At 36.6% G+C, this 14294-nt stretch overlaps 2 non-coding genes and 1 pseudogene across 2 annotated transcripts; 1 reads left to right on the top strand and 2 right to left on the bottom strand.

Annotated features, from left to right (window-relative positions):
• The window catches only part of LOC149001977 (ferredoxin, root R-B1-like), a 28439-nt pseudogene extending 19706 nt beyond the window's left edge, over window positions 1-8733 (top strand).
• Window positions 3084-3155, bottom strand: TRNAD-GUC (transfer RNA aspartic acid (anticodon GUC)). The gene has a single exon. It is a non-coding gene; the product is annotated as a tRNA-Asp (tRNA).
• On the bottom strand, window positions 7567-7647 carry TRNAL-AAG (transfer RNA leucine (anticodon AAG)). Its single transcript has one exon. It is a non-coding gene; the product is annotated as a tRNA-Leu (tRNA).
• Window positions 8734-14294: the final 5561 nt, after the last annotated feature.

The following is a 14294-nucleotide window of genomic DNA, read 5'->3' as shown; positions in this document are numbered from 1 at the left end:
ATTAAGGTTGAAGCTCATACAATTTCTCTCACTCTCCCTCATCTTCTTGCTCTCAGTTCTCTCTGGTTATGGCTCTCGGTTCTGAGAGCGGTGCTTTGGTTATGATCTAGTTCTTCTTCAAGATTGATGCTCTAATGATGGTTAATAGCATTTGCTATTGTATGCGTTGAAGGCACTGGCTGTGGTGTTCTTGGCTTGCACAAAAAGGAGAAAACCTTCGGTTGGACTGCTGGTTACAGCTTTACAAGTGTGTGGTCATTCCAAGTCTTGTATATTCTCTCTTGGTCTATGTATAGAATATTTACATCTTGATTTAGGGCTGAAACCTTGATTTGGTTATTTGATGATTGCATAGCTTATTTAATGCTCAATTCATCCTTGGATGTAGGTCTTAGGACCGAACCAAGTAAACACCATGTGTCATGCTTACTTGATTCTTTCTTTCTTGTTTCAATTCCGCTGCGTATATGTTAGATTTCTTAACAAAGGTGATTAGTGAAACTCCCCACTACGTAATATCTTCAAATATAATCATTTCTGGGCAAATGCTGGCATTCCTTGTGAACCATCAAACTTAAACACTCATCAATTTGTACAGGGAAGAACTCCCCATTACAAAAACTCTGATTTTGGTTCTCAAGATCAAATGGAAGACCACCTCCATCAGGGTTCACTTGCAGTGATATTGTGAAGCTCAAATGGAAGAAATGACTTGGGGGACTAGGGTAGAAGAGAATCAAGAATGCTGAGATGAGAGCTTCTGAAATCAGTGTAGAAGACTTTTCAAAATGAGGGTTTACCTTGACACCCTGTTTTGGTGTTTTCAAACGATTTTGAAAAGGTATGGGTTGGTTCGTCTAGTACAGACCGGATGGGTACGGTTCGTCCAATTGTAAAACCGTCCGATTCCCTCACTTAACTCCCTTAAGGGCCTATTTGGTTACTTGAGTCTGAAGATTTTAAAAATCTAGAGATTTCAAATCTATGGAGTCATAATTCATAAAATTAACTGTTTGGTTAGGCTGAATCTTTGGGATGAAATCTATAGCTTCATCCTTAAAAGAAATTTATGGAGTCATGGTTCAAATGTTTAATGCTTTTATAGTAGGGATGAAATCTCTGGATTTTACCTCATACCCATAAATCTACAGATTCACATTTTTAGAGTAAAAAGGCGAATCTCTAGATATCATGAATCCATGAATTCACACAACCAAATGGGTATAAATCTCCCATTTTGTCAATCTAAAATCTCTAGATTCATATAACCAACCAGGCCCTTAAAAGTACATGTACAAGAATCAACGGTCAGAATTTTTTGGAGCGCACCGGACGGTTCGCTTTAACTGTTCTGCGCACAAGGAAAATCGACCGGATCCGTAGTTGACCAGGTTCGTAGCCAAATCTGCACCCGGATCGAGTTCGTCACCAGGAGTTCATCGCCCATAGCAGAACTCTGAACACGTTTGTCATCGAAACATGATCATCAATTCCCTATAACAACAGAATAGAAGGGATCAAGAGAGAGAGAGTGTTCACCACTTTATGAACTTTTTCAGCCCAAAAGCACATCGCGATGTTGAGGGCTACTCACTTGACAACTCTAACATCTGCAACTCTGTGCCCTCTCAGATTCTCTGTATTTTCCTCTCTGTGTGTCTCATCATTGCGAAGACCTCATAAGTTCTGTGCACCTGCTTTGTTGCTCACATCTCTTCCCAAAACCTTCACACTTCCTTCTCAGAGCTTCGGGTGCTTCTCTCCCATTGCTGGCAAAGTAAGGCTGAACAGAATAGGTCTGTAGTTTTTTGTAAAACATTTCTTGTTATCTTGCGCTTCTGTTTCATGTTCCGATGATTTGTCTTTCTATTTTAGTTTGAATTTAATGAAAGTTTCAGCTTATATCATTCAAGTTCAAATTTCTACTGGTAGTTTATCCGGTCTTAGGAGTTGCTTATTTTATATCTTTTTCAGCTTCATTTAGTACTGGAAACAATGTTGGAGGAGGTGGTGATGAAAGGAGGGAAATATTGGTGCAGCACTTACTTGTTAGCGAAGACAATCTTAAGCTGTTGCCGGAGATCCAAAAGAAAATTTCAGAAGGTTGGCTTTGATAAGGTTACTGTGTCCGAATGAATATATAGTTGCTTTCTTTGGTGAAACTTCTCCCACCATGAAGCTTATATTTATTACTTGTGGTTTGTGTGTGGACTTGTGTCATTATTGTGCTGAATTTGAAGAAATTATTCGGTGTCACAATCACACTTTCACCAATGAATTGTGGGCTGAGGCAATGTTTTACCATCTTATATGTGTAAAAAGTGGTTATTCACATAATAATTCACAAATTCATATGTGCTAACAATGTAATGTTGTTTCTATAATTCTTGTGCAAGGTATAATTAGAATTTACATGATTATATAGAAATCAACCTCAACCCTAATGATGTAACAAAATATCTGAAGTAGGCTTATTTTCAATGGTAAAGAGTCTTCATTGTATTGGATACTTTAATGTATCTTCTATCTCCTCTTTAATGGTTACCAATACTAAGTTTGCTGATTTAGATTCATCTCCTACGGTTTACTCCCTTGCTGCAACTGTGGTCCCTTCTGCTGTTGTGCCATCTTTCACTATAGACCAATACCATAAACTTCTATCTCTATTGGAATCTATTAACAGTCCACCATTGGTAAATACTGTAGATAAAGTATATTCTCTATAGGTTATTGATTCTGGTGCCAGTCTTCATAAGGTTTCAGATTTATCTTTATTTCATTCGAATAGTCTTGTTCCCAGCACCTAATCTATTCGTCTTCTAAATGGTGATTTTGCTTCTATTACACATATTGGGAATTGCAACCACATACCCACTTTACCTCTCATAGACGTATTACATGTTCATTCTCTTGGTATAATTTGTAATCCGTTACCCAACTTACCCAACAATTTCATTGTTTTCTAACTTTCTATCCTTTGATTCGTTACAAATTTTTCTTTGGGTTCTAATCTACACCCCCCCCCCCCCCCCCCCAAAAAAAAAAAAGAAAAAAAAAGCCCTTTAAATGGTAAAAATTATTTTCGCCGTTGCCGGGGATCGAACCCGGGTCACCCGCGTGACAGGCGGGAATACTTACCACTATACTACAACGACTTGGTCACATGTTCAAAATACTTTTTGTAAAACTATATTTGTCTTTCCAATGTTAGAAAATTTAATCAGCCTGAGTTTTATGATACAGAGAGGTTATGAGTTGGGTTGTAGTGTTAACACACCTAGGAATGAAACCTTACATAAAGATCAGTATAGGGAAAAATACCGGTTACATTTAGCAAATCAGTTAATAGCTAAACAAACATATGTAAAAGGGTCAAGGATTCTGAGATGAAATTGGAAGCATCTCCATCAGCAAATTCTTTGAGTTAATCCATATACTGATAGTTTACCCATCTTATGGAGCAGCAATGGGTAAAACATGCAATAATGGGGATGAAAATTTTGAAAAAAGAAAAGAATTTTCAACAAAATGTGACATCACGACTAATGTAATCTGGCCTTATGTGTTTGTAAATCATAAATAGCATACCCATTTTGTGCATATGGGTACCCAATAAAAACACTTGGAGACTGATTATGATCATAACAAAGGTATCCAGAAGTTTGAAGATGAGAATATGAAGGGATCCTGCAAAATAAAACTTGAAGTGGTGATTTATCATGTAGCAACCGGGTGGGTAAATGATTAATTAGGTAAGCGGCTGTCAAAACACAATGACCCCAAAACTTATGAGGTAGATTTGCTTGAAAGAAGATAGAGCATGTGCCACATTAAGAAGGTGGCAATGTTTGCGTTCAATAACCCCATTTTGTTGGGGTGTATCAATGCAACTATGTTGATTAATAATACCATGGGTTGTAAAAAATTCATTGGAATGATAATTAAAAAACTCACGAGCATTATCAGTTCGGAGTTGTTTAATTTGGTATCTAAATTGGGTTTTGATCATAGCAAAAATTTCCTTAATCGGGACCAAACATCAGATTTATGATTTAACAAAACCACCAAGATGCATATTAAAAAATCTTCCACAATAGTTTAAAAATATTTTGCACCACAAATTGAGGGATCAAAGTAAGGTCCTCATATGTCACAATGCATTAATTCAAAACAAGAGTGGTAGAAATTGTACTAGACGGAAAATGAAGTCAAATTTGCTTAGCCAAATGACAAATAGACCAAACACAATTTTTATGAAAAAAAATATTTGGATCCAAACATGCAATATAACTAGAAATTTTTAAGATGGATGGCATAAACGAGAATGCCAAAGGTCCTTGGTGGGAAAAACAACAGTAGCAACAAGATAATCCAACTTCAAATAATAAAGTCCATTGTATGCCTTACGCAGCCCAATCCTCTCCTTCCTGCGTAGGTCCTGTATCATACAATGACTAGGATAAAAAGTTAGGAAATAATGAAGTTGGATAATTTGGGTAATAGATAACAAATTAAAACCAAAGGAAGGAACATGTAAGACGTCTGTGAGAGGTAAAGTGGGTATCGAGCTACAATTCCCAATATGTGTAATAGGAGAAAAACCACCATTTGGAAGATGAATGAATTGGGTGTGGTGAACAAAACTATTCGAATGAAATAAAGACAAATCTGAAACCATATGAAGATTGACGCCATAATCAATAACCCATAGAGAAGATACTTTACCTACAACATTTGTCAAGGGTATAATGTTACTAGATTCCAACAAAGATAGAAGTTTATGATACTGATTTGTGGTGAAAGATGATGCAATAGCAGAAGGGACCACAGTTTCAACAAAGGAGTGAACCGTTGGATATGACGGTGCAGTGGACTTTGTAGCACGTTTGAGAGGATACCCATGTTTCTTAAAACAACGGGATTTTGAATGGCCATCCAAGCCACAAAAGTCACAATGATAGTGTTTCTTGGTACTATTTTTGGAACTATAACGAGAAGCTGTGGCAACCAAGGCAGAGTGAGAGCGGGAGCAATAGCCTCATGAATTGTGCGATGACGCTTCTCTTGAAGTAAAAGAGAATAAGCACGATTCACTGTCAGCAAATGGTCCATAAAAAAAAATTGGCTACGAAGTGAGCCATATGAATCATTAAGTCCCATAAAAAATTCAAGAAGTTGATCTCTATAAAAAACATCGGAATGCTTCTTTAGAAGACCACCTGTGCAAGGTGGTAGATCATTATACGAGGAAAGCTCATCCCAAAGCCCTTTAAGAACTGTATAATAAGAAGTCAATGAAGACATACCTTGTTGATGGGTGGAAATGACACGACGAATTTCAAAGATGTGGGGTGCATTTTGTTTAAAATAACGAGCCTCAAAGTCGCCCCAAACCTCATGAGCAATAGATGCATAAAGGACATTCTGAGCAATTGACGAGCCATGAAAGAACCATACTATTACAGCAGATACATTAAAGAAGCAAAAGTGAATTAGAAATAGGTTTTGAAAGAGAGTTGTCACTACAAGAAAATGGGCCTATGGCGGTGTTTTGAAAATGCCGTCATAAGTCTAAAAATGCCACTGTAAATATTTCTTGACACTTCAAAAACGCCGCGAAAAAGGCCTGTAAAAGCATTGCTGTATTGTTATAGTGGCACTAAATGTAAACGCCGGTGATGTTAACTTATGACGGCACATTACTGGTGTTTAGGAAGCACCGTTATTGTTATATATGTGGCGTTTATTAATTGCCACGGTTGAAAAGGAAAGTGCCATAATTTTGCCACAAAAAAATTTGATATATGCCGACACTTTACAAAAATGTCGCTATATTAGGAGAGAGACTATCTAAAAGAAAAACCTTCGTCTTCCAAACTGGAAAATAGCGCGGTGTTTTGGTAACCAAAAAATGGCGGGTTAATTCACAGGGAGGAAATTTGGGTTATAAGAGGGCATTTCATCAAAATGCCGGCACTACATTTGGGCTAACACTCTGCAAGCTAGCACTTTGTTCTACTCAGAAAATAGATTGAAATGAGAAGCTCTCTAATGATACTTTAGGTCTTGAAACATAGATGACTTGCTTTGTGTTTGTCTCACAAAAAAGAAAAACAGGTAAGGAAAATCGAACCAAAAGTTTGAGAATATACGACGGCATTTCTTAGCTATGCCGCTAAAAAAAGTGACATAGACTACAACGGCGCTTGTGAAAAACGACATAACAAAATGACACACAACGATGCTTGGAAAAAAAATGCCGTGATAAAATAGCATACAACGGCACTTGCGAAAAAACGCTGTGATAAAGTGATATACAACAGTGCTTTCAAAAAATCATCGTGATAAAGTGATATACGATGGTGCTTCGTAAAAATGCCGCTATATATTAACATACAACGGCGTTTTTGAGGAAATGCCGCTATACGTTAACATACGACAACGTTTTTACAAAACGTTGCTATATCCATACCCAAAGTGCTGCCGTTGCACCCTTTTCTTGTAGTGTGTCAATGAATTGAAGTTTTTCTTTGCTTTGAGAGCCATATGCATAGCACATCGTCAAGTCGGATAATTATCACCCTTCAATGGTTGGGAGACCAAAATGGCACCTGGATTGTCCGAGTGATGAAGGAAATATGGAGAAGAGGAATCCAAATCAATAGACTTAATATTGGTAGCCATTGAAGAGGAAGTGGAAGATGAGGAAGTAGAAGACATGGCTAATTAAGATGCATAATCGTGTTTTAAGCTGATGCACATTGGACATATTAACTGATGTTGGTTTCAGAGGTGCTAATCCGAATCAATTTCCAATGGAATAACACATCAAGTTGACTATTTCTGATGGTGAGCCCTTACCTTATCCAACACCATACTGTCAGTTATTGGGCCAGCTTATTTATCTCACAATTACTCGTCCAGACAATGTTCGTGAGCATTCTTCACCCTTGTTTTAATAGGAAGACAATATTATGATCTTCCATTTTTTTAAACCCTAACCCTCTCAACTCCTTTAGTGTACAACATTTGTCCTATGATACAAGGGTTAATGGTTTGGCCTTTTTTGTATTGCTATTCCAAATTTACAACAAAGTGAATCCATTTTTTTGCAAATGCTTTTGGGAAGTCGAAAGCACTGCATGTGATACAAAGTCACATATTGAAGCGCTGATTGCATCAGTGTACCCCTTCCTGCATATGTCAGATTCGAGGCTTTCCATATTGTAGGTTTTTGTGTCATTCTATCCAAAATAAATTTGAAAATTTGAGATTTTTTCTACCCAACTAGGTGGCTTCCTTTTTTTATTTCAGGACACCCAATACTTGTTGAATTTGGCGTCTTGTTGAATACTGAACATTTTGCCTAAAAAAATCCCACTTTTGTCAAAATTGACTTCCTGCCGTTTTAAATCCAAGAACAGTTCTAAGATTGTTTTGATTGCCCTTGTATCGTCTAGTTCGGCTTTGCGTAAAAGAAATGTATTATTTGCAAAAAAGATGTGAAAAATCTTGGAAAAATTCATTGACAGCCGCAGCACACTTCTCACCCAAAAAAATATTTGATGTTGAGAGTGGGATTTGAACCCACGCCCTTTCGGACCAGAACCTTAATCTGGCGCCTTAGACCAACTCGGCCATCTCAACGTGAATATCCCATAAGAAAACCACATTTTATTCAACCTGAACACGTGTCTTCGCAAGTCGCAACATGTGTCCGATGAGGTTATTCAGCTATGCTCATACTTCTAATCATTTGAAAAAAAGAGAAAAAAATCCTTAAATCAATAACATTTAGTTTTGTTAGTAGGTCCACAATTCTTTGGCAGTTCTTTGGCCAAAGGGGCTTTGAAATTCCTTTTTAATCAGGAATTTAGCATCGTTCAAATGAATGACTTGTTCTTGTAATCTGTTAATCTGTTATTTACATATGTAGTTGAAATCTCAATTTGCATAATGCCTTATTTATAAACTATGTTGCATGTATTTGCCTCCCCTCACACCCAAAGGGGGGGGGGGGGGAAGAAAAGTAAATGTTCTTGTGTGTGCATATGTAAATGGTGGATCCTAGCTAGCTACCTCTTATCTAGATGCACGAGCAGATGTCACTGCAGGTGGGTAAGGCCTCATTGGTTTCACAGTGGTTTCAGTTGTTGTGCAAACAACCCCTCCAACCCCAAAACACCAGGCCAACACCAAAAAAAAGAGGTAAAGAGTTTTGCTGTATTTGATAAGCTAGTAATAAGCCTCAATGTTTGACTACAGGCTTTCAAGGATGTCAACTGTGAGTCTATCCTCTCCCTGCCTAATCAAAACTGCGGCCTTAAGGAACACAAGTTTCTTAATCAAGAGCTCAGCTTCTTTGAGTTCTGTGAAGAACATGTCCAAGGCATTTGCCCTGAAGGCTTCCTCAAACTTCAGAGAATCTGCAATGGCACAGTATACAAGGTAAAGCTGATTTGACCAGATGGAGATGAAAAGGAGATCGAGGCCCCAGATGATGCTTATATTCTTGATTCAGCTGAAAATGCAGGCCTTGAGCTTCCCTATTCTTGTAGGGCTGGAGCGTGCTCTACTTGTGCAGGGCAGTTGGCATCCGGTGCAGTTGACCAAACAGATGGTTCCTTCCTTGATGAGAATCAGATGGAGAAGGGCTATGTGTTGACCTGCTGCGTCTCATATCCAACTTCCGACTGTGTTATTCACACACACAAAGAAGGTGATCTCTATTGAGTATTGTTGTTGCGCAATCGATTTCCTGTGGTCTGATGAAATTTCAGAGTTGTGTTGGTTACCAGTTTTTGCCAATCAGAACTCTAGTCTGATGACATTGGATGGATTTTCTTGGATAGTATGAACTCCATAGTTTTCATACTGGTGATCTTTGACTGCACAATTGCTTTTATGCTTGCATGGTGCACCCCCTTCCCCCACACACCCACCCGTCCGACCCTTACTGCAACCTGATGAAATACACTTTTTTGTCTAAAGAGGAAGGAAAAACCCAGAAAATACACACGAATATTTTTTCACATAAAACACATTTTCCAACTTCATTCTATTTTTCCTATCATGAAATATATCTGAAGCGTCTTCATCAAATGAAAATGAGTTGTGCTACCTCTCTATAGAATTCAAGGGTCATGTTGTCACAAGGCTTCAGAGTGATTATTACCAAAAAACAGAACGGGCAATGTGGTTAATGACTTTCTGGTATAAAAGAGAGACTCATAGTAAGTATTTCGCTCTCCAATTGTATTTTGGAACTTCTCTTCTATCCCAAATTGTGATGGTAATGAGGTCTCTAATCACAGATCTAGTGCTGCTTCATAGCAATTCATTGGAAAGTGCTTTGCTCCAAATATATAATGGCTATAATTTCATACAAATTCATCCTTGCTTTCTTTCATTTACTCAAAAGTCCTCAAGTATATGCTTTCATTTACCCAAATTCAAATGATGTGAGATATTGGAGAAAACCATATAATTTGATTTTGATGGAAGATGAGCGAAGTGATGAACAATGAAGATTTGCATGAATTTATAGCAGAATTTATTCGAGACTCTCATCTTATCACAGTTTGCTCATGCAAGACGGATCGTAGCCATTGATTCAAGCATGGAACATGAAATGTTTTTAAGACTGTCTTGCTAAATCCAAAACCAACCCGTATCACTTAATGATAAGACAACTCTTAAAGACAGATTTGGGATCCAACTGAGAAGAGTTAGTTATGAAATTAATTTCCTAGTTTTCTAGTGAGACAACAATTGAAAAATCACAATATAAAACTTCCTTTTAACTGGAAAATTCATTTAAAGAATGGCAGAAGATGAAAATGAGTTGAATTTCAATCATTTAGATTGATTTAAAATAATTAACAAGTATTATAATGATTTTTTATTTTAAGAGGGCAATGAAATTTTTTAATAATTGTTGATATGATAGTGTTAATTATTGATGCGTTTTATGGTATGTATTGGCTATTATCGTACCAGATCGTGGAATACCCTACACTTCGCTAGGGCATCTAATATAAGTCTTTCTTCCTCCAAAAATGAGAAAGACGCCAACGAAATGGAATCTCCATCCTTTTTCTAAGGAGTGGATTCCATATGGTTGGAACCTAGAATACAATGATGTGATTTAAACTCAATCTTCAATTGGGGTAGAATTTTTGGTGGTTGAACAATCAAGTTTAAATTATCGGTATCAAGTATCGTATTGATCAGGTGATTTAAAGAGATGTGACATCTTGTTTTGAATATTGTATCATGCATATTGGTGGAATCTAGTAAAGAGACATCAAATATATATCATACTGGTTCGCCATATTTTGACTCTCAAAAGAACGTTCAGAGAGTACTGGGTTTATAGTTCTTGTCGCATGTTGTATGAGTGCATGCATGAAAGCCAAATCTGCTATCTATCAGGGTAAACGTTTGTGTTTTCTTCACACCTTTCTATTATACGTTACTAATCAGACCACACTAGAAGCCCATCTCTGATTTTTTTTCCTCAAAATTCAGAGGTGTACCTATTTCTAAAGTACAGTAAAGAAGTATAAAGGAATCACAAGCATCTATCAATTAGGGTAGAGCATCCAACTCAATACATGGGATGAAAACTCCTAGACATCATTTGTTAGAATTTTCTAAGGGTGGGGTGTGAGTGGAAATCGTGAAGCTTTGCATTAATTACAAAGGAAGAAAACAATTTAACTGGTTGAGTCCCATGTCATGAAATCGTGGTCCTTGACACGAAGGACTCTATAGCCTAATCCGCTCCTTAAGCTTCTAAAACTGCAACTCACCTTATTAGACATGTTTTGTCTTCATGAGTAAATGTTCATTGACTAGGTATGGTCTTTAAAAGAAAATACAAAAGAAAGTAATTCAACTTTGGTCATAAAAATTACCAGAATAAGAATTATTGGCAGTTATCTTATTTATATTAATAATAATAAATAAATTATATATTTTTAAAATTTATAGCTTATAAATTAAAATCTTAAAAAATATATATATTCATTTCATTATTTTTTTTTAATTTATATTTGAGATGAGAAATTATAAATAGCTTGATTTTTTGCCTAAGAGATGTTGGTCATTACCAACTAAACTAATCTTTATAATTGTATATGTCTTATTGTATTAACTTTTAAGTTTTGACGACAGATTCTATAAGACCCATTCCCTTGCTCTGAAGAGTTACAAAGAATTTTTTCAAAAAAAAAAAAAAAAAAAAAAAAAAAAGGTGATATGGTGTTATAAAACAAACATAGGAAACTAGAACCAGAAGAGAGAAATCTGCAATTACAAGTGTTTTCTGTTTGACTCCACCATGTCCATGGAAGCTCTAGCAATGGCTGGAGCAGATTACCAGGAGTGTAACATTGATCTTCATCTCTGGGAACGCAGGCAGAACCTGGATCCTCCATCACCTCATCTAAGAGTTTCGCTTTGGAGAAGTAGAAGCCTTCCAGTTAGCTTCAACAAGAATGGCAATAGAAGCAGGCTCAGAAACGTTTCATCATCCAAACTTATCTGCAAGAAAGCTGACTTTGATCGCGTAGAAAGCAACCCAGAAACCAGTCGCCAAAACCCAACTCCATTACCATCATCATCTTGCAATGAGGATCAAGAAGCAGAGGTGGGAAGCCCAGAAATCCATGGTTGGAAGCGAGTCTGGTTCGAGATTTTCTGTTCAAACGGTCTCTTCAGTTGTTTCTCCTAGTAGAACACATAGATTTCTCTCTTTTCTTTATTAATGGATGTTTTGCCATAGATTTAGTAATAGGTTAAAATAAGGAAAGGAAAATGTGGAAGGTTTAGATTACTGCTTGTAATGGAATTTGTACGAGGGAAATGCTTCACTGAAAATCCTTGATTTTCTTAGCAATTAAAGTAATTAATGATTTGAATGGATTACCCAAAAAAGAAAAAATTATGATATGAATGGGAAATTTAGAATTAACGGGAGGAGCTACCTTTTTGAGATTTGCTGATCAGAACCTAAAATTATTTCCTTCTAATTGATTTTCTTTGAATGCTTTCCTCTCATGTGAAGGTACTCCATTTTTTTTTTAAAGTAAGATTTTGTCACTTACACCATAGCAAGGCCTTACATGTGAAAAAAAAAAAGAAGAAAAAAAATTCCTTTCTAACTCTTGTCATGTGGATGTTGATGATATCTTAGTCGAGTTTGGAGTTCGATTTCAGATTATGGCATTGTCCATAATGGTAGTACTTGCGAAGTAAGGCCATATCAAGTGTATGAAGACTCCTGCGTTTAGCAGAGTCTAGGGAGAATTGAACGCAACCAAATATGCAAAATGATTAGAATAAACATAAGTTACTTTTAAAAATTATAAGAAAATTATTCATATCGAGTGAAATAAATGTTAGTATTTGATAGTGCAAGGTCTAAGAGGCTCCTCAAAGATTTGCGGTGACAATCATCTGTAATTTGATCTCTTATGCGTGTTGAAAATTGAAAATTCAACGGATTTTATCATTTTATAGTTGAAATAATAATACAAGAAAATTGTTAATTTCATGACTATATATATATATATATATATATAAATATATATATATATATATATATATATATATATATATATATATATATATATATATATATATATATATATTTGGGTAAAATTTTCAGGACTATGTAGAATGTAGAAACTGCATGACCCAACAACATACATGAACAACACTTTAGGTTAATTGCTACATGAAAAACTAGTGCCATTGTAACTGGTGTGAATCAATGAGCATTTGATGTAACATGTGACAAAGTGAGGATAACTCAAGGGAAATGCTATTTTCGTGAATCTTTGTTTTTTGCTACACAAATATCTCCTGTGTGGTTTTTAGATCGCAATACGCAACATTTTCGAGATTCAGTGTTTGTAGAGGAATCTGCTTCCCTCATGCCCCTCCACCACAAATTTAAGAGGAAGCCCACTTATGAGCATTGATAAAGTGAACCATAAATGCTTAGGTTGGGCTTCTTCCTGATTTTGTGGTGGACAAGTGTTGGGGGAGCACAATTCTATATCCGCAGGCTAGAGGATCAAGACTATATATATAAGGCCGGAGAAATTTACAACCATTGGTTCTAAAAAATATCACTTGTCGCGATCTGAGTGCTACTCATGAAATATCCCACACGGAAGCAAACAAAATTCAACCCTGAGGGGTGGCTCAATTGGCAAAGCCAAACGCTTCCACGTAGTTAGATACGGTTTTTTTAACCAAAGCTACAAGTCTCTTCTAACTACAGTTTTTCCATGTATAGTGATATAAAATAATTATTGCTGCAGGAACAAATATATTTATAGATGTGCTTGTAAAAGTGTAACTAAAAAATGCAATGTGGATGCTTCTCTTAATAGAAAGGAGAACTATATGCAGGTGGGGGGTGTTTTGCGGGATCAAGAGGGGCTGTTCAAGGGAGGTTTTGCAAGGAAGTTTCCTTTGTGTTCAGTCCTTGAAGCAGAATTAATAGCGATCATCAAAGGCCTTAGGTTGGTTTGGAGTTTGGGGTTTTGTCAGATTCAAGTCGAATCTAATTCTAAGAAAGCTGTTGCTCTCCTCGACCCTTGTAGGCATGCACAAGGGAGTATTGTTTGCCTCATTGAAGAAATAAAAACCCTTTCAGGCATTAATGGAACACCTTAATCTAGCGCCGTAGACCAACTCGGCCATCTCAACGTGAATATCCCATAAGAAAACCACATTTTATTCAACCTGAACACCTGTCTTTACTTTGTTACGGCAGCATGGACAGGGGGCATCAACAAGGATGATAGGATTGGGGTTCTCACAAGTCGCAACATGTCCGATTAGGTTATTCAGCTACGCTCATACTTCTAATCATTTGAAGAAAAAGAGAAAAAAATCTTTAAATCAATAACATTTAGTTTTGTTAGTAGGTCCACAATTCTTTGGCAGTTTTTTTGGCCAAAGGAGCTTTGAAATTCCTTTTTAATCAGGAATTTAGCATCGTTCAAATGAATAACTTGTTTTTGTAATCTGTTAATCTGTTATTTACATATGTAGTTGAAATCTCAATTTGCATAATGACTTATTTAGAAACTATGCTGCATGTATTTGCCTCCCTCACACCCCAAGGGGGGGAAGAAAAGTAAATGTTCTTGTGTGTGCATATGTAAATGGTGGATCCTAGCTAGCTACCTCTAATCTAGATGCATGAGCAGATGTCACTGCAGGTGGGTAAGGCCTCATTGGTTTCACAGTGGTTTCAGTTGTGCAAACAACCC

Source organism: Hakea prostrata, chromosome 10 (assembly GCF_041222555.1).
Source record: "Hakea prostrata isolate BN-2017 chromosome 10, UWA_Hpros_2, whole genome shotgun sequence".
Lineage (NCBI taxonomy): Eukaryota > Viridiplantae > Streptophyta > Magnoliopsida > Proteales > Proteaceae > Hakea > Hakea prostrata.
The sequence above is the reverse complement of the archived record's forward strand: the minus strand, read 5'-3'. Positions and strand labels throughout refer to the sequence as shown.